The following is a 22,834-nucleotide window of genomic DNA, read 5'->3' on the forward strand; positions in this document are numbered from 1 at the left end:
TTTGCACCTGTCACCCCTGGGCTTTCGGATATTGGCAAAAGCTCTTGCTACCCCCATAGTGCCTTTTTTAGGCAAGGCTCAAAAGACAAACCCACCTCCATAGGTATCACAAGGGATAAGAAACTAAGAGTAATGCTACTCAACGCCAGAAGTCTAAACCTCAAGATGCACACACTCGAAACTCTCCTTAGCATGGAGAACATCGATATCTGTGCAGTAACAGAAACCTGGTTCAAGGCTCCCGAGAGCACCCCAGCACTACCAGGTTATACCTCATACCATGCTTTTCTGCCCCAAAACTTGGACCGAACCACAAAGGAGGGGAGTATCAATATTCCAAAGATGCCCACACCTCCAGGTTGGTGGCACAGCACGAAGCATCAGAGACTATCCATGTGCAACTAACAGTGGGTAAAACTGCCTTCCAGTTTATAGCCTGCTACAGACCACCCTCCCAAACCCAGGAACCCCACTCGGCCTTCCTGAGAACACTGGAAAATATGAAGGTCTCTCCAAACACCATTATATTGGGCGACTTCAACTACCCAAACATAGACTGGGAGCATTACTCTAGCTCCAACACCCTAGCCCAAAGGTTCCTAGAATTTATAAACTTAAATGCTATGGAACAACTTGTTACCACTCCCACAAGAGGGGAAAACATACTGGACCTGATCATCACCAACATGGGGACTTTATGCTCCAGACCAGAAGTGTATCCCTCACTGGTAAGATCAGACCATAAACTAATCTCACTGGATATTAACATCTTGATCCCACCCCCTGCCCAGAAAACCACAGTGAAAAACTTCTCTAAAGCAAATTTCACACTCCTCAAAACCGAGGTGGAATCCTTCAAAGCCCGGCCTGTGGAAAATATGGCCCAGACCACAGAATCCTTTATAAACGCATTCTATGAACACCTTCAGGAATGCATGGATCATGCAATCCCAAATAAAACCAAGACCCAATCCTCCAAAGGCAGACGTCCTGTCTGGTGGACCCCAGCCATAAACAAACTATACAATAGAAGGAGGAAGCTACTACATGATAGACCAAAATCCCAAAAAGGGAAGGCATCTCTGATCAGTATTAGCAAAAAACTACGGGCACTCATAAAATCATCTAAGGCCAGCTTAGAGAGAAAAATTGCACAGAACACTAAGGATAATTACAAGGCTTTCTTTAGTTATGTTAGTAACCTGGGTGGGAATTCCCAGATATGCTCAGAATTAGTCCAAAATGACAAAAAATGCACCAAACCCACAGACATTGCCTACATGCTAGCTGACAGGTTCAGTGCAAACTTCTCCCCACCAAAAGGGCAAATATCTATCCTAGCAGAGTGCTGCCCCCCTGACATCTCAGATGCTCAGGTAAGAGCCGCCCTTTCCAAAGCAAAAAACACAGCATCAATGGGACCAGACGGTGTCTCAGGCTGCATCCTACATGAACTCCAAGAAGAGCTAAACCCAAACATAAAACTACTGTTCAGTCTCAGCCTTACTACAGGATATGTACCCAAAGTGTGGCGTACAGCAACAGTGGTCCCTCTCCACAAAGATGGTGCCTCAACAGATCCTGGAAACTATCGCCCCATAAGCCTGACTAGCTTGGTCTGCAAAGCTATGGAAAGGATCATCATGGACCTCATAAATAAAGATATTGGGGACCTACAGACACTGGATCCTACCCAGTTTGGCTTTGTTAAGGGCAGATCCTGCCTCTTAAACCTGGGCAGTTTCTTTGAAACAGTCACCAAGGCCATTGACGAGGGGAAGGTGGTCCACACAGCCTACCTGGACCTTGCAAAAGCCTTCGATACAATACCCCACTCTGGCATTATAGATAAGCTCACCAGCTTAAATATAAACCCCTATGTCACTAGATGGGTTGCAAACTGGCTCAAGGACAGAACCCACATGGTTAGAATTGCTGGAGCCATGTCAGACTCCAAACCAGTTACAAGTGGCGTCCCACAAGGCTCAGTCCTGGGACCTCTCTTGTTCGGTATATATTTCTTGGAGGTACAGGCCAACATGGAAGGACTGTGGCTGGCCAAGTTCACAGATGACTGCAAACTGGGCGCCATAATCAACTCTCCAGCTGACACAAGCATCCTCCAAAAGAGCCTCATAGAAACAGACAACTGGTGCCAGAGCCATGGCCTCAAGCTAAACGCCAATAAGTGTATAGTCATCCCAAACAAAGTGCCCACAAATTACCACATAGGTGGTAATCCATTAAGTACAGAAGAAGTAATTAGGGACCTGGGGACCCAAGTTGATAGCAATCTCTCATTTGACAACCACGTGGCCAAAGTGGTTAGAAAAACATTTTATATAGCCCACCTAATCATGAAGGGATTCACATCTGGATCAGGGGAGGTCATCGTGCCTCTTTACTCATCCCTCATCAGGCCCATAATTGAGTACAATGCCCTTTTGGGATGTACCTTACCAGACACCTGCAGCAACTGGAAAGACCCCAAAAGTACCTCACCAAGAGGATCAAAGGGCTCAAACAGATGCCATATGCTGCCCGGTTAAAGAAACTCCAGTTCTACTCAGTGGCATACCGCCTGCTCAGAGGCGATCTGTGCCTGACGTATAAAGCCATGTCCAACCCGGAATTAATGGACATGCTGCACCTCAGAAAATCCAAATCCCATCGAGCCATGCGCTCGAGAGACTTGAACCTCAGCACTGAAATAAATACGACATGCTGGAGGAACAGATTCATAACCCAGAGGCTCCCTTCACTCTGGAATAAAATCCCAGTCAAGGTTAGGCAGAGTCCCTCATTGACTCTCTTCAAGAGGAATCTTGATGAGTGGATGGGAGATCATATGTTTACCCCAGGTATCACTTCTGTGTCACTATTAGACAGAGGCACAGTATACTAACCTTGAAAAAGGGCATAGCAAAATTAATTTAAAATGGGTGGCAAAAGCCAAACACACTCTGGCTAGGCTTATAAATGCCCTAGGGCAGATAGCCTAGTATGAACCTATGAACCTATATATATATATATATATATATATATATATATATATATATATATATATATATATATATATATATATATATATATATATATATATATATATATATATATATATATACTTAGTATTAATTTGTAATAGTTATACATATGTAGACTTGTATATGTTGATTCGCAAACTGCAGTACATTGCATATGTACACAAAGTGACTGTCCCATTTGTGGTCAGTACTGTGGAATGCCTATAATATAAGGTGTAGTCTAAAGACCATGAAACATGCATACAGCTCAGATGACTTAGCGGTAAGTCCCATGACTAAAGTGTGCATGATCAAGGGTTCAACATCTGTGATGCTTTAAAAATGTTTTTTACTCCCGGATAAGGCTCATTTAAGCAGTTGTAAGCATGTTTAAAGTGTTTGTGTGACATTAAAGCTGCAGTTAAACAGTTAAACAAACTTTAAAACGTATAACCTGTGAGCGCAAAGACGGCGACATCTGCTAACTACTTAGGATATATACATTTCAGTGAAGTAACATCTCACTATGTGCTTACATAACATTACATTCTCTGTTGACTTTACTCTCCAGCACACATGGGTTTATATGGGTGTTTCGAATGTTTATTATACTGACGAATACTACCAGTATATGCAAGCTGTGGTTAAGGTATACTTTTTAACATTTTAAACATCCCTGACTTTATTGGGATTTGAACCTGGAATGCACAGATAGTATGCAAATGCTGTAACCATTACACTATTGACATGAACGTTGCTTCCGCCTATTTCCTATTTAGATGATTTCTATGTGTAAGCTAGGCTAAGCAAAGGGCGGAGGCGGCCAAACCCACTGAGCTTCACTTACTCTTGAAATAAAAACATATAACAAATGAAATGAGAGACTATAAATTACATTCCTAACTACATTAGGCATAGCCCCTCACTGACACACTTCAAGGGAAACCTTGATGTGTGAATAGCTAACAGAATATACACCCCTGTGATCATGTATCCCAGAACCATACAGCCAGGGGTTGGGGGAGCCCCTCCAGTTTTATAGCTGCAAGACCTGTTGGGGAAATTGAATGGTGTTGATTTTTCATGTTAACATGCCCTCTTTAGATCACTAAGTGCCCCTATCACCCTCCACCACCCCAGTCTTCAACAGCTTCTGGCAACTCTGCCTGGAATCACTTCATTGGCTATGCTTGACAGAGGCTCAGTTACTTCATCAGTGGTGCAGAGAAAGCCAACACACTATAGCTATGCTTCTAATTGTCCTTAGGCAGATAGCCTACTACCTATCTGTGAACCTCTAAAGTGCAGGCCATCACAGCCATAATATGTGAATAAACAGAGCTTTTATATCACAATATACAGTGAAATATCACCATGTAGTCAGAAAACAAGTACAGCAAGAACATACAGAACACTGATACCTTAATCACTCCAAAAGCCTACCTTAGAAGCTAGAAGACCTGTATAAGTTTAAGGCTTTCTATTGCTTACCAGTAGGTTACCTTTAGGAAAGATGAGAAACAAGCACAGATGGGAAACATGCATGCAACACTACGTGTCAGCCTTAGGCTTTGGAATACCGGCCAAGGCTATTTGCGCCCCCATGGTGCCTTTTTTAGGGAAGTCTCAAAGGTGAATCCCACCTCCATAAACAGCACAATAGCAGAATCAATGAGGGTTATGCTACTCAACAACAGGGGTTGTGATCACAACATGCACGCACTCAAAGCACTCCTCAGTATGAACAACGTCAACATCTGTGTAGTAACTGAGACCTGTTTTAAGGATCCTGAGAGCACACCGGCACTACCAGACTACAACCCATACCACACATTTCGACACAGAACATGGACTGATACAGACATGGAGGGGGTGTATCCATATTCATCAGGGATACCTACAACTCCAGGTTAGTGGGGCAGCATGATACCTCTGAGATCATCCATGTGCAGCTAACATCAGCCACAACTGCAATGCAAACTGTGGCCTGCTACAGATCACTCTCCATGAACCAGAACTACCACTCCACCTATCTGGAGACAGTGGAAAACATGACAGTCCTACCGCACACCCTGGAATTGGTCGATGTCAACTATCCTACCATTAACTGGGAAACTTACTCAAGTACTCATTTCCAGGCCCAGCGCTTCCTGGAATTTATCACCTCATACACCCTGTATCAGATGGTAAACTCCCTAATGAGGGGTGGAAACATACTAGAAGTGGTAATCACTAACATGGGCGACAGGTGCACCACAGCGGAGGTAAATCGGTCACTGGTTAGATCTGACCATGAACTATTCACTGTTTCCACACCCAACAATCTCCCCCACCCACAGAAGCCACAGTGTATACCTTTCCTACAGCTAAATTCACACTTTCACACTACTAGAGACAGGGGTGGGGGGTTTTGCAGCCCCCACGCTAAGGGAAAACACTGCTCAGGATACAGACAGATTTACAAATGCACTCTATAAGCACCTACAAGGATGTATGGATTGTGCAATCACTGGTAAACCAAGACTCATTCCTCCTAGACAAGGACACCAGTCTGGTGGACCCCTGCAATAAACAGGCTATACAACAGAAGTAGGACAGTAGTCCAGAAAAGCAGCAAATCTCAAGAAGGGCAGACATCTGTGACCAGTATTAGTAAGAAACATAGGTCCCTCATGAAATCATCCAAGGCTAACATCAACAGGGAAATAGGCAAGAATTCAAAAGATAACCACAAAGCCTTCATTGATTATGTCAAGGATCTAAGTGATAACACACAGATTTGCACAGTGCCGGTGCAATATAGCACAAAATATATTGACCCTACTGATATTGCCAACATCCTTGCAGATACATTCAGTGCAAACTTCACCCCTAAAGACCCACAACAATACCCGAAGAGTACAGTATCCCAGACATCAGAGACACACAGGTGGAAATGGCCCACTCTAACAGCAATACACAGCGTCAATGGAGGCAGATGGTGTCCAAGACTGCATCTTGCAAACATTACAAGACAAACTGACCCCCCACCTAATTAAGCTTTTCAACCTCAGCCTCTCCACAGGCTACATGCCCAGACAATGATGCGTGGCAATGGTTAATCCACTCCACCAAGGTGGAAACACAACTGACCATGGTAACTACCACCCCATAAGCCTGACTAGCCTGGTCTGCAAAGCTATGGAGTGCATCCTCATGGCACTCATTAACAAAGACATTGGTAACCTTCAAACACTTGACCCAACCCAGGTCAGCTTGGTTGAGTGCAGTTCATGCCTACTGAACCTGTTTGATGTCTTACAGACAGTCATCAAGACTTAGATGAGGGGAGAGGTGGTTCACACATACTACCTGGACCACACCAAGGCTTTTCACACCATTCCCCACTCAAGTATTACTGATAAACTCACCCACCTGTACATACACCCATACATGACAGGATGGGTTGCCAATGGGCTTACACATAGAAGCCACATGGTACGATTAGTGGTCTCCAGGTCCAACTCTTAACCAGTCATGACTGGTGTCCCACAGGACTCAGTCCTGGGACACCTACTGTTTGGCATATACTCCTCAGAGGTACAGGCAAACACAGGTCGACTACAGCAGACCATGTTTGGCAATGACTGCAAACTGGAAGCCATACTTGACAGTCCAGCTGACACAGACATCCTTTAAGGGGCCTCACAGAGACCAACACAGGGTGTCAAATTCATGGCCTCCAGCTAAGTGCCACAAATGGCATGGTCATTCCATTGTGGAATATTAAGCACCCACATATTAGCACATAAGTGGCAGCCACTTATTTATTTATTTATTTATTTATTTGCAGTTGGTTTATCAGGATAGTCCAGTGGGCCAAAATGAACCCATTTTCAATTGAGTCCTGGGGAGAAAAGCTCCAAACAATCAAAGTTACAATAGGTTATACATGATAATTATACAAATGTAAAAGATTCAAGCAAACAATTACAAAATAGTAGAGGAAACATTACAGCTAATACAAACTAGAGATGAAACTTTTACAACTAATACAAATTAGTGATGAAGCTTACAGGGTACAGACAAAGAAGGAATGTTGCAAAGTAAATAATGAGAAGTCAAATTACATATCAGGAATCATACACTTAAGAGGTGCAGCGTAGTGTATTCTTGTGGATACAGTAATAACAATAAGAGTGTATGAGATAGGAGAAATTATAAGGGAAGATTGCAGGTGTAAATGGGGGAAGGAAAGGAAGATGGAATTACCAGTGTTAGTTATGTGGGGTGGAAGCAAGAGCTTTAATACAGACAAGGTAATAGGGTATCTGGGGACTAAGGTAGATAGTGATCTCTCCTTTGACAATCATATCTCCAAAGTAGTTAGGACATCCTTCTATGTAAGCCATCTGATTACTAAAAGGTTCACATCTAGACATACTGAGGTTATAGTGCCCCTTTACTCATCACTCATCAGTCCCATCATAGAGTATAATAACCCATTTGGGATGTACCTCAGAAGACACATCCAACAGCTGGAAGGTCCACAAATGTACCTCGCCAAGAGAATTACTGACCTCAAACATATGTCCTATGCAGCCAGACTGAATAAAATCCTACTTTACTCAGTGGCATCTCGTTTACTCAGAGATGATCTCTGCTGGCCAACAAAGCCATGTCGAACTCAGGCTTAATGGATATGCTTCACCTATGGGAATCCATGTCACAGTGAGCCACACGCTGTAGTGAGCTGAACCTTGCCACAACAATTACTGGAAGATGCTGGAAGGGTGGATTACTGTCACAGAAACTCCCCATACTTTGGAACAACATCCCTAATTACATTATACAGAGCCCCTCACTAACACTCTTCAAGAGAAACCTTGAAGAGTGGATGGGGAACAGTAGATACACCCCAGGGATCCTGCCATTGGCTCTGCTCCACAGAGGGAAAGTTAATGAATCAATGGGGTGGCAAATGCTGACACATTTTGGCTAGGCTTATGAATGCCCTCAGGCAGTTAGTCAAGTACCTACTTATGAACCTATGAACCTATACATACAGTATCAGCACATGCTGATAGCTTAATTTACTGTTCAAGTGTTGATTTACCTTGTGCCAATAGCAGTTGTCTGTGCAATAATTGAGTGCTGCCTATGTTGGATGCACACAGTAGATTGCCTATACATGACAATTTGCAGGTAGTCTTGTGTGTGTGCCATCCATTTTTACTGTGTGTGCAGTTGGAGAAAGGTGTCAGTTCCTAGGTGCCTACACTGTCAGTGTGTGTGCTATACTTTGCCTCCTTGCCAATGCATGGTCATACTGGGCACACCTCTGTCTGCCTACTGGGGCTGGCTCAGGGTGTTCATGTTCTGAGTACATCTATGCCTGTGGGGCCCTTGGCAATGGTGGTGGGCTGTGAGGACCTTCACCATTCTGTCCCTGCTGCAGTTGTTTTCCGCAGGATCACATTGTGTAGACTGGTACATACAATGAAGATGTGGGCACATGTGCCTGGAGAGTACTGCAAGGCTGCACCAGATATGTCCAAGCAACGGAACCATGATTTAAGCATCCCAAACACACACTCTATGATGATTCTGGTTTGTGCGTGTGCCTCATTATGGCATTCCTGCATGGGTGTGTGTGCATTTTGGATGGGAGTCATCATCCATGATTCCAGTGCATAGCCAGCATCCCTCACCAGGTGGCCATAGGGGATGTCCCTCCTGGCAAATACCTGATGCAGATGTGAGGCATGCCAGATGTGGGAGTCGTGATAGCTTCCAGGGCTGCCAGCACACACATCCATGATAATGCCCTGAGCATTGCACATGACCTGGCAGTTGACAGAGGGGTATCCCTTGCGGTTTATGTAGCACCTACCCTGCTCTCTGGGTGGTGACTTGATGTGTATGTGTGTGCAGTCTATTGCACCCAGTACCTCCGGGTATTCTGCCACATGGTGGAAGAGACACATATTGCTGGCCAACTCCTCCTGTGTTCGGGGGAAGTATATGTCCTCATTGGCATGTGGTAACATGGCATCCAGGAACTGGTGAAGTACCCTGGATGCTGATGCCTGTGAGAACCCCATGATATCCCCAGCTGGCCTTTGAAAGGTACCTGTAGCTAGTATTCTCAGGCTTACACATACCTTCATATCCATTGGGATGGGTTCCCCTATGTTTGTTCTGGCTCTGAGGCGTGGCCAGCACAGCTCCACACATTGCTGTATGGTGTCCCTGTCCACCCAGTAATGCTCTACTATCTCCAGAAAATGTAGGCCCTGGTAGGTTACCCTGGGTCTGAACACTCTTCTCCTCCTCTGGTGCCTGAAGTGTTTGTGTGCATCATCCCCCACACCACCTTCAGTCTCCAACACATGCTGGTGGATTAAAGCTATGGCAGCCCCTAACATGTACATACTAAAGGTTCCCTGTCTGTATACACCAATGGTGCAGAGTGTATGGGAATACACAAGTGTGTGTGAGGTGCATTCACACTTTATACTATATTGCTATGGATGCTGCTGATGTCATTGGGTGTGTATCAGCAATTCCAGCTGCAGGGTATCTTAATTATGGGTTTTACAGTGAGTACTGCAAGTCTGGGGCCTTTAGTATGGAGTTATGCTTGCCTGCCTCAATTAATCTGTTGCCCTTTAATTCACTTTTAAACTTGGATCCCCTCCCATTATCAGGCATGCATCAATCTGCCATCTTTCTTGTTTTGTACTTTCCCTACCCAGTCATGTGTTGCAAAATGTGTCTTCTAGCTGATATACTGCAAATCCGCTTTGTTCTGTTGTGACACTTTACTGTTTTCTTTGCAGTACAACCCCTCCCCTTTCCTGTTCTGCAGGTAGCTGCTTGCAGCCTTGTTAGCTGTTGTCAATGGCCCACTGCAGGTTCCTAGGTGTTAATTAGTCATATGTACTCCAATTTCCCTGCTGCAGTATTTCCTTATTTCTTTCCTATATCCTTCCTGTTTCAGTTCCGGTGTGTGCTGCACAAACCCATTTGCCGGGTTTAAGTGCGTTTTCATCTACGTTCACATGCATACTCAATTACCTTGTGTACTCTCAGCTAAGCAAAGCTATAGCCAGTTCGACACACCCCTATCCTGCAGCTTTGCTTAGTTATGGGCAAACTGGATTAGCAATGCTCCAATGTTCTTACAGCAAAGGTGACACACCCCTCTCTTGATGTCATCTTTATCTCAAGGGCACACCTCGGTGTTATAACGCTACACTGTGAGGTGCATCCTTACACCAGCGGCGAATCTGTGATTCACTATTACTCCTCTCATTTGCATGGCATTGCCTACTAATTCCTAGCTCCCGCACAAAACACTGTCACAGCACCTTAGCAACCCTTGCATCATGGTGTGGTGTAACATGCCTGCCATTGACTATTATGGGAAAATCATGATATATGTTGCACTGCAGTTTTATTCTACATTTTTCTATTTTTCTTACGATCCGGTTTGCGCGCCGCTGCCCTGCGCTTAAACTTCATGATAGTGTGAAAAATGAAATTAAATGTTCTTTTTATATTTTGTACATTTTTTTATGCCAATGGCTGTATATTTAGCCATTGGCATATATTAACGATATAATACATGCATTTGGCTGGCTATCATGGCTCCGAATTTATGTTTGCAAAAATGTAAAATGTTTTTTACAGTTTACATTTCTGCATGCTTACACTATGCCTGTACCACTTCCTGGATTGCTAAATACCTTCTTTTGCATGCCACACTGCTGCAACTGGGGTAATTAGCATACAGAGGCCGGGAGCTGTGCGGGCGTAGCGTACGCAGGTAGGGCACCTGGAAACAGCTCGTACCTGGATCGCTCGCTGGCCATATTTGATGTTGGAACGCCAACGCTATGCCTGCACGTGTCGCAAGCTTCATGAATCCCAGGGTGTGACTTCATCAGGCTTATGGTAAACTTAAACATTTATTTACATAGTTCACAAACATCATGATAAAATTCCATCCAATAAAACTAAATATCAATGAATGTCTTAAAGGTTTAACTTTTGAATGTTTTTTTTTATTATTATTTGTAGGAAGTTGTCTAATCAAGGGACATGGTAAGGAGTACCTACCTTTTATATTATTTCATGACAAGCACACTTTCAAAATCCCCTCCCCCTGCAAAAGATTTGGAGAAAATGAGGCAATGGTTCTATGATTCTACTGTTTCTACTCATTGTCATTTTTGTAAGAAATGTTACAGTTTATCAATTAAAAATTATGTGTTATTTAATGAAAATTATTTATTTCTTGGGGTTCATCTGGCATTCAAGGTGCATCATTGCTAACTTTCAAATTCTTTGTTATAGTTTTTGAACTAATAAGGCTCAACTCCAAATGTAGTTTTTCACTGCCACTTTTTCTCATACCTTTGACACAGGAAATACATGTTTAAATGCATTAAATACTTTATGAAATTTTCCAAATGTTCCACGCTTGCTAATCTGGAAGGCTTAGACTGTTGATCAAAGATATCTTCAGTTTCAGAGGCGTGCTTTTTTTACATTATGTTTATTTTGTTAGCTAATTTGTATATTTTATAATCATTCCTTCTTCTAGTCATACCAGTACTCTGTAAAAGAGGTTACACCACATGAGTTCCACATAGAAATTATATTAATTCTCAATAGTAAATGCATTCAGTACAACTTTTCTAAATAGCCTTGCACCTCCTAGGAGGGAAAAACAGTCAAATGCTAATGCAGGATAGAGAAAAGGCATGGAAAGAATGGCAAAAATATAAAACACCTCAATATCTTGAAAACTTCTGAATGCTTCACAATCGTACTGAAAAGCAAATAAATGAAGACAAAAAAACTATACTGTAATAACATATAGAATTATACTAAATATAACCCTAAAATGTTTGGATATCCATTAAAGAACTCTTATATTCCAAACATAAATTCAACCCAGTCCCCTGCCCCGATTACTACCAATCAAAATGGCAATACAGTACAACTCTTATTTTATAGATAGTATGGCATCTCTAACCAAGGCTTCCTCAGCATCTAATCCAAACCTACCCAACAGCCACATATCACCACATTCACTTTCACCTTCAAACCTGCGCCCACATCCTATTTAAAGCAACTTTTAAATAAACTTAAAACTGTGCACTTCTTCAGCCGATGACTTTCCAAGTGAGTACCTAAAAACAGCAGCCAATAGCACTGTCTATCCTGTCTCAATCCTTATAAATACATCAGGTTCTCTCTCTTTGGAAAAAGTCACATATTATACCTATGTAAAAAGAAGAAATTCAACAGGCATTAGTAAATTTAGACCTATAGCAATCTTATCTTCTCTCATCAAAATACTTAAAAAATGTATTTAAAAACAATTAACTGGGAAAACTACTCATGTAGCAATACACTTGCCCAACGTTTCCTGGAATTCATTAATTCCAATGCCCTGGACCAGCTCGTTCTTACTCCCACTAGAGGTAGCAACATCCTTGACCTGGTCATTAGTAACATGGGCGACCATTGCTATACACCAATAGTCAACTCCTCCCTCTTTAGATCCGACCACAAACTAATCACCTTGGAAATCCACATCCCTCCCACCCCCAGCAAAGGTAACCACCATGAAAAACTTCTCCAAAGCAAACTTTGGGCTCTTAAAAACAGAGGTGGCTAACTTCACGGTACCCATACAAATGAAAATCAGTTGCATGACCGCCGAATCATACACCAATGCACTGTACGAAGACATGCAGAAATGCAATGATCTCACCATACCCAATAGAACCAAGACACTCTCCTCCCAAAAAGGAAGCCAATTTGGTGGTCCCCTGCTATAAACAAACTCTACAACAGATGGAGGAAACTGATGCAGAATAAGATGAAGTCCCAAGACTAGAAAAACTCCCTTATTAGCCTCAACAAAAAGTTGAGATCCCTCATCAAATCCTCTAAAGCTAGCTATGAAAACAGAATTGCAGCCAATAGTAAAGACAACCACAAGGCCTTCTATGGTTATGTAAAGAATCTCCATGGCAATACCCAGATTTGCTCTGAGCTACTGCACAATGGTAACTCCAGTACTGAGCCAACAAATATCGCCAGTATACTGCCCAACAGATTCAGTGCCAAATTTAACCCCCACCCCAAGGGACCAGTCACAATATCAGTAGATTGACAGGCACCCAGTATTACTGCTGTACAGGTTAAAACAGCACTGCCCAAGGCCAAGAATACAGCTTCTATGGGACCTGACAATATCCCTGGCTGTGTTCTACATAAACTACAGAGTGAACTGGCACCTCACCCATGTGCTCTGTTCAATCACAGCCACACCTCGGGCTTTCTCCCTACCGAATTGCACACTGCTACAGTCATCCCTCTCCACAAAGGAGGAGTGACTACAGACCCTGGGAACTATTGCCCCATTAGCCTGATGAGTCTGATATGCAAAGCTATGGAATGCATCATCATGGACCTAATAAACAAGGATATAGGGAATCTCCAAACTCTGGATCCCACGCAGTTTGGTTTTGTGAAGGGTAGATCATGCCTGCTCAACTTGGTCAACTTCTTTGAGTCAGTCACCGGAGCTGTGGATGAAGGCAAGATGGTTCATACAGCCTACCTTGATCTGGCCAAGGCCTTTGATACCATTCCCCACTCAGGAATCATAGAAAAACTCACTAAGCTAGGCATCTGATAAAGCTAGGCAGCTGACAAAGTTTGTAGACGATTGCAAGTTGGGAGCTATTATTAACTCCGCAAGTGATGTTGACATCCTACAGAAAGGCCTCACTGAGACCAACAACTGGTGTCAGAACCATGGCCTTAAGCTCAATGCCAAAAAATGTGTCATCATCCCCTTTGGGAAAAACCCAGTTCCTATGAATTACCACATCGATGGTAGTCCACTGAACACAAAAGGTGTTATAAGAGATCTGGGACCACAGGTTGACAGAAACCTCTTTGACCACCACATTGCCACTGTGGTCAGAAAGTCCTTCTATGTGGCACATCTCATTACTAAGGGTTTTTCATCCAGGAAGAAAGAGGTCATTGCCTCCCTCTACTCTTGCCTCATTAAGCCAATCATTGAGTACAATGCCCCATTTGGCATGTACCTCACTAAACACCTGCAACAACTGGAGAGGCCATAAAAGTACCTCACAAAGAGGATCCTAGGCCTTAAACATTTGTCCTATATGGACAGACTAAAAAATTCCAACTATTCTCTGTTTCATATTGCCTACTTAGAGGTGATTTCTGCTTGACTTACAAAGCCATGTCTGACCCAGCTCTGTTAGAAATGCTACATCTAATGAAATCCCAATCCCTCCACTACAGATGCTCCAGAGACCTGAACCTCATTACCACAATCAACAGAACATGCAGGAGGGACAGGTTCATAACCCAGAGACTGCCCATGCTATGGAATAGACTTCCCATACATGTCAAGCAGAGCATCTCACTGGCCCTCTTCAACAGAAATCTTGATGAGTGGATGGGAAATAGAAAATTCACCCCAGGGATCACTCCAGTGGCTTTACTCGACAGAGGCACTGGGAACTAAGGTCAGGTGGCACGATGCCAGGGTAATCCTATGGGCTAGGCTTGTAAAGGCTCCAGGGCCATTAGCCTAGTACACACCTATGAACCTATTGCTAGACATTCTCTAGAGGGAGGAACTCATATCCCCTACACAACATGTCTTCTGTCCTTCCCATAGTTCTAACACTGCCCTTCTAACCAATATATATAATGTCAGTAAAGCTGGAGATAATGGCAAGCTAGTTTCATCCTAATTTCTAGACTTTCTAAAGCCTTCAACACAGTTTGTTACAGCAACCTTCTACTTCAAAAGTCCTCAGTAGGTGTCTCTCAGCCCACGTTTCTGTGGTTCAAAAGCTACCTGTCCAATAGGTATCAGTCAACAAATTGTCAGTCCCCAATCTCTCCTCACCTCCTAGTCACCACCAGTGTACCATAAGGGTCTATGCTTGGTCCCCTCCTCTTTAACATTTTACCAACATTCTCTATACAGTCACACAACAGGCTACCCTAATACAATATGCAGATGATTCCACTCTCATTTGCAAATCTGACAGCATGGTACACTTCCTAAAAATTATGCAGTAAGATTTAACAGCCACTGAATTGTGGCTTTGTAAATCACAACTCATGTTCAACCCAAAAAAGATTAAACTACTACTTTTTCTTCAAAACAATTTCTCATGAAAAAACGAAATTTAAAGTCCTCTGTCTTAATAATACAACCATTGAAGTCACTTTTCATGGCAAATTATTAGGGGTGGTAGTGGATAATAATCTTACATTCAAACTGCATATACAAAATTGCATAAGAAAAACTCATCAGAAACTAGGGTTGCTTTACAGAACCAGAAACTTTCTCACTGATGCAACTAAAACTACATTGGCCACTACTTATCGCCTCCCCAATCTCTTTTATTGTGTTTCCATCCTTACTAACCTCCAGGATTGACAACAAATAATACTTGAATAATGCTATAACAAAGTTGCTAAATTTGCAGCAACTACCTCTTTCAGAACTGTATAGCACTAGAAAGCCTAAATTGGTTAGAACTGCCTCATCAACTAACATATACACAGCTTCTTACTACCTATAAAAAATATCCAGCATACATCTGACTGTTCAGCACTAAAAAAAACATTCTACACAACTATGTTCCCAGTTGGCCATTAAGATCCAGTGACCAAAAACTCCTATCTGTCTACAAACCTAGCAGATCTGTCAGGCATTGTCTATATTCATACAAGGTTGCTAAGGCCTGGAACTCCTTACCCGTATCCATCAGGTCAATACCCTCTCATTTTTCAAAACCACTCTAAAAGACCTCCTACCTAAAATCTGACTCTCTTCTTGATCAAAACCAGGATAAACTATATCTCTAAATGTGAACAAGCACCTTTTCATTCAGTATATCTCCATACTCTCCCTTCTTCACTTACTTCCATACTTCTATCAAATTCACTTCCCTGACTTTCTCACTAAATATATTATAAACCTGTTTTTCCTCCACTTCATATTGTAATTCCTGTTTGTATTAGACTAACTTACCATTAATTTCTCTACAAACTGTCTAAAATGTATTTAAATATTAAACAATTGTCATATAACGTGTATGGATTCTTAACCAATGTTTTTATGTTATGTCTAATTTGTTGTAATTATTTAAACTGCAGATGTTTTTATTTTTGAAGATTGCAAATTTATTGTTCTTAAAATGTTTTGTAATAATTTGGAGCTTTTCTCCTGCTGAAAACGGACTTCTACCAAGTTGAACTTTCCCAGTAATCAAATGTCAGTAAATAAATAGCCTGCATGTAATAATACTTTGAGGTGAAGGCAAGACCTGGGGTTGCAGTTATACAAATAGTAGTTAGAAGATTTTGCATGCTTCTGTATTCCACGCAGAAGCTGACAACTACCTTACTGAGGTGATGGGTGTGCTTCTTCATCACAGATTCTCAGCTACAGTGTGCTACTCACACACACACAAACACACATGCAAACACCTACACATATAGACAAACACACACTTACACATTGTTTGGCTGATAAAATGCACATCATCAGCTAATACCATGTTGTTTGGTTATTTCATCTAAACTTGCAGGGCACAGTAGACCCAGCCACATCCCTGCACTAAGGTAAACAAGCTGAGCCTATACAGTCAGCCTGACTGGCTTCCTTAGCACCAGAACTCCTATTCAAACTTAGGTCCTGTGGTCACAGTCAAGCTTCCATTTGTCTGGGCTATCCAGACATCATTCAATCCATGACTTTGTTCTTTTACAGATTTTACATATGGCAATGTTTCAAGGTAGACATTAATGTCCTTCTAACTCATAATGTCATAACCAGGTGGATAGGATGTAGAAAACATTCAGCATGTTTCTTCATCTGTCTGCACCTTACACCCACCTGTCATGCCAGAGATATGATGAGCCATCAGTTACTGTCACCTGACTTAGCAGCTTCTGAGGCTCCATCTTGGTTCACAGGACTGATCTGCTCATGAATGGCAACTGTATTGTATCGAAATGTATCCTGAACGTGACCAATAAGTGTTCCATCTCCTCCAAGTAATGATATTTATTTCGAACACATAAAACACGGCACTAACATAAAAAACGGCACTGACAAGAAATAACAAATACAACAATAAGATGATGTTAAGCGCTTTCACTCACTACGTGAGCTTCTTCAGAACATCAGAATGAGCTGTATCAGCTTGTTTAAATACAAAATTTGGCGCCATAAATCAGTTGTTAACATTCTCTTAAAGTAACAGACAGTTGTAACTTCCTTATAACAATTAAAAATCTTTTCAATGGAACTTCTAACCTCTTTGCCAATATGACTGTTAATGTAATTGACTATACTTATATGAACCTTAAAAATATGAAATATAAATATAAGAATGAAGTAAGATAAAAATGTATAAAAGTGTTTTAATAAAACCATTAAAAACTCTCTAAAACAAAGGTCTGTGTATGTTTCTAATTAGAGTGCCTGTGTGCATGAGAACTCATCCTATAGATACGGACAGTGAATTTATAAAATATATATATTTATTGTGAATATGTATAAAATGATTAATTAAATACGTATAGTATAAAATATAGATCTTTATAGTTGGACATGATAATTTCATCAATAAGTACTTGTCTGTAATATGTTATATGTTACTATAAGTGTATGAAAGTATTACTTTAAGTGTGAGATATTGATTCTGCATTTGAATGTGTTAACCTCCATACATTAAATAATTCCTTTTATGTTAATAATGTTGACAGTTTTCAATGTTTCTAAACTGAAGATAATGTTCTGTTGTAAAAATAATGAAAAATATTTAGTAAAAGTGGTAAAAAATGGTAAAAACGATGGTGAAAAAATATATGTATTTTTTAGAAAAATCTATTGAATATTACCTAACATTCAATTCGAGGATTGGTTTACATAATATAAATTTGTTTAAGCCTGGTAAGTTAGCTGCATCTAGGTATATCTGCCACCAAATTTCCTTAAAATTTAATATTTTCTTAGTATCACCCCCTGTAGGGTTATTGTATATGACATCCAATATGGCAAATTTGAATACATGATCACTTCCCATTTTTTCTATGTGCCTGGAGAGTGCATTAGTTGAATCTTTCTTAGATATAATATCCTAGGAAGCCCAAGCTGCTGAGCGACCCTGGCCCCAGTGCCTTTAGCCATCTCAACACCCGCTCACTGAACTCCATATCCTGTCCTTGGGAATCTGACTCCTCTGACCTGAAGGCTAAGGACCCACTCCAAGCTGGTGTTACAGCATAGCAACTTCCATCCTGCTCCCCAAAGTATAAGAAAGGAAGCAAACACCCGCTCACTGAACTCCATATCCTGTCCTTGGGAATCTGACTCCTCTGACCTGAAGGCTAAGGACCCACTCCAAGCTGGTGTTACAGCATAGCAACTACCATCCTGCTCCCCAAAGTATAAGAAAGGAAGCAAACACCCGCTCACTGAACTCCATATCCTGTCCTTGGGAATCTGACTCCTCTGACCTGAAGGCTAAGGACCCACTCCAAGCTGGTGTTACAGCATAGCAACTACCATCCTGCTCCCCAAAGTATAAGAAAGGAAGCAAAGTATGTTGGTATCCTAAACCTGCTAGTCCAGTCTAGTATTGCTACAACTAATTGAAGGTGACTAATAGGTCACTTTAAGCCAGGATAGCCAGCAGCCTTTCCAGTGTAGACTGTGTAGCTTTCCTCTGTACACACGCTGTGCCTTACTTCTAGCCCATTAATCTTTATCCCTGGCCTGTCCTCTCAGAATCTCCACTGTAACTTTAGAGTTTTACCACTAGGTGGCACCCTCTCCAAGCTTTTTTTCTCCCCTCTCAGCCTGCCTGCTACCTCAACTATTTATCCCTTTTTATCCTCTGGCCCAAGCTTCATGGTTAAATATTCTCCACTTCTTCTCTGTGACTACTCTAGTACACTCCATTTCATCCTGCTATAAATATATTTTACTGACTAGCCCCCCCCCATACTTATCCCACTTCTACCCTATTTCTCTTTACTTACCTCTTTTACTACCCTACCTTACAGCATACGCTCTTTTACTGATTGTTTTTCTCAACATTCTGTCCTCTCTTGTCTCTACCCGCTCCGTTCGCCCTGCGGGCTCACTCCGCTCCCCTCCCTACCCCCAATTCCCACCCACCCCCAGGGGTCCTACTCTTATACTTTCTAACCACACCTCTTCCTTTCCCACTACCCAATTCACATTTCCCATCAGCTAATTGCTCTTTCATTTCCCATCTCAAACCACTCCCCTCTTTAATCACCACACCCTCCTATCACTGCACACTCCCAGCCTTTTCACCTCCCTCCCTACCTAGTCACAACATATAACTAATCTTTCCAAATGGCCTATTCAACTATCCCTTTTCAAATTCGATTCTGCTTCATTCTTTTACTACTACCATTACTAACCTTTACATATGTTCTCTCTTCATATGAGCACATATTATATCCACAGCCAGACCACCCCAAACAACAAACCAACTCCCAGTCCATACCACACCTATATAACCATGCAAACATAACATACTCACCTAGCTACCTACTATCAAAGTATCATAGAACACTACACATTAAATATAAATCACAATATTTCAAAAGACTGTTATTTCTCTACAACAAACTCCCTATCCCAAGCCATCTACTACAACTTCTCACAGTAAAGGATGGTGATATTCATCCTAACCCAGGTCCAACTGCAACACCTATCACTCTTCATTACCTTAATCAGTCTATCAATTCTCCCCTTGCAAGACCTTCTAACTCACTCCTACTGGCTCATCTCAACATACGTATCATTAACAACAAATTAACTCAACTCCATGCTCTCCTAGAAGTGTACACCTTTGATATTATTTGCCTAACTGAAACATGGCTAAAACCTGCCATCAAAGATAATGAAATTATCCCACCTGGATATAATATCCTACGGCTTGACAGAGTAGCTAAGAAAGGTGGTGGTGTGGCTATTCTATTTAAATCAGGCTTTTAACTAACCACTTATAACTGTAACATACCACTGGACTCCAAAACAGAAATTCTCATTACTAAACTTGAACTTAACAATGCTAAATCAATCTATATCATCTGTATGTATCTGCCCCCTGGAAATAACATAGCCACCTTGGAAAATATCCTCTGCTGGCTATCCCAACACCTACCTCAAGAAACCATTATCCTAGGCGATATGAATTTAGACTGGAATACTTATTGTAGTAGCCTCCCTACCACTCACATAAACTTATATGGTTTCTCGCAGACCATTACCTCCCCCACCAGAATAAATAAATCTAACAAGAAAGCTAATGCACTAGATTGGATTCTAACTAACAATCATACTCACTACTATGACTCTGGAACCCTCCCTGATGACATTAGTGACCACTCACTCACCTATATCATTAGACATAAAACCAACACCCCTAACCCAACCTCTACCAGACATATTAGATCCAAAAAGAAATTTAACCCTGATCTATTCAAAATTGAACTTACAGCTTGCAACTGGGCTCCATTAAAACATCTTCCTTTAGATGAAGCTGTTAATTTCTTTAACTCTACCTTCCTTGCCATTCTTAATCACCATGCTCCAACCAGATCTATAAGAATTAAGGCCAAGCCTTCCCCATGGCTTTCCAGCGAAACCAAACACAAAATTCACATCAGAAATAAATACTAGGCCAAATGGAGAATGACAAAAAACACCACTGACCAACTAACATTTAGAAAGCTAAGAAATGATACTAAAAAGGCCATACTCTCTGATAAGCAAAACTACTACTTACAATATCAACAACCTAATCACAACAACCCACAGAAATTCTGGGCCAGCATCAAGCAATTACTGCACCCAGGTAAATCTAGTACACCAAACCCTCAAAATACAGACCTGAATAATCCAATCCAGACAGCTAATACCTTCAATACCATTTTTACAGATACTATCCAATTACTAGCCAGGCAACTAACACCTAATACCTTCACAATACCCTCATACTCCTCAACCCCACCACCCCCTTTTCATTTCAAACCTGTTACAACCTCATTTATTCAAACCCTTTTGAATAAACTGAAACCATGCTCTCCTTCTGCAGACCTATTGCCTTCTGAATATCTACAGATATCATCCAAGGCCATAGCCTATCCTATTTCTATATTGATAAATATATCAATTACTGAAGGTTACATCCCCACTATATGGAAAGTCTCCCACATAATCCCCCTACATAAAGGAGGACATTCCACAGAAATATCAAACTATCGCCCCATTGCCCTACTTTCTCCCCTAGCTAAAATTATGGAGAAGTGTATCCATAAGCAACTACTCCACCATCTAACTGAAAATAACTTACTTTCCAACTGTCAACATGGTTTCAGACCCTCACACAGCACTACCACTGCCCTCTTGTCTTTCACTGACTATATTAACAGGCACCGAAACCTGAATAACCTTTCTTCTGCTCTATTCATCGACCTGTCCAAAGCATTCAACATGTTAAACCACCAAATTCTCTTAAACATCCTGAAATCTCTCTCATTAGACCCACTTTCCATAAAATGGTTCCAATCCTACCTTGACAACCGACAACAAGCAGTACTTTGGCAAAACACTTTATCCACCCTTCTACCTGTTACCTTAGGAGTCCCTCATGGATCCATACTTGGACCTCTTCTTTTCTCTATATTTATTAATGACCTTCATCTAGCTATCCCACAAGCCACCTGCATACAATATGCTGATGATTCAACCCTATTATGTTCAGCTACATCATCCCATGACCTTCATGCTCTCACCCAAAAAGTATTCAACATAGTTGAACAATGGTTCTCTCAGCATTGCCTCCTCTTAAACCCTAAAAAAACAAACTTCTCCTCTTCACTCCTACTCATAAGTGCTCCCCTCTCCAATTCTCAGTAACATCTACCAATGATACTATTATATCTCCTGACTCTACCACCAAACTACTTGGTGTCACCATTGACAATAATCTCAACTTTGACATCCATATCAATAATACCATAAAGACTGTTAATAAAAAAATTGGTACCCTCTACAGGATAAAACCCTTCCTTTCCCCCACTACTAAAATTACAGTTGCCCACACACACACTTGATCTCTACACTCTTTTATGCCTCTCCCATTTTTACTAATCTCTCCAAGAATAACCTCAACAAATTGGAAATGGCTTATAATAACATAGCACAATTTGCTACAGGCAACCCATTCAGAACCCATCATTGCATTAACCTAAAACAGCTAGGATGGTTAGAACTACAACACCTGATTAAATTTCACCAACTCACCCTTGCCCACAACATCCTTTATAAACCTTCTAATACTCCAAGTTTATCTACCCTAATCACGCCCTACACAAATCTGAAGTCCTTACGCTCATCTCAAAAATTACTAGTCCACACCACTAAACCTAACAACAGAGCTGGGGATTCCCTTTTCTCTAATTCTGTAGGTAAATCCTGGAATCTTCTCCCTTGTGACCTCTCCTCACTCACCTCATTATCTCTCTTTAAAAATAGACTTAAACTTCTCAAAACTGACTGGCTATGCCCCTGTTCAAAACCAGACTAGTCATCTACCTCTATTAAGTTATCTGACCTATCCAGTGCTTACTAGCCTCTGCTACTTTTTTTCCCCATCTTATCTTACATTTCTTATCTACCCCTTTTCTTTTTTTAT

The sequence above is a fragment of the Protopterus annectens genome, chromosome 3.part0, assembly GCF_019279795.1.
Source record: "Protopterus annectens isolate FY-2018-M chromosome 3.part0, PAN1.0, whole genome shotgun sequence".
Lineage (NCBI taxonomy): Eukaryota > Metazoa > Chordata > Ceratodontiformes > Protopteridae > Protopterus > Protopterus annectens.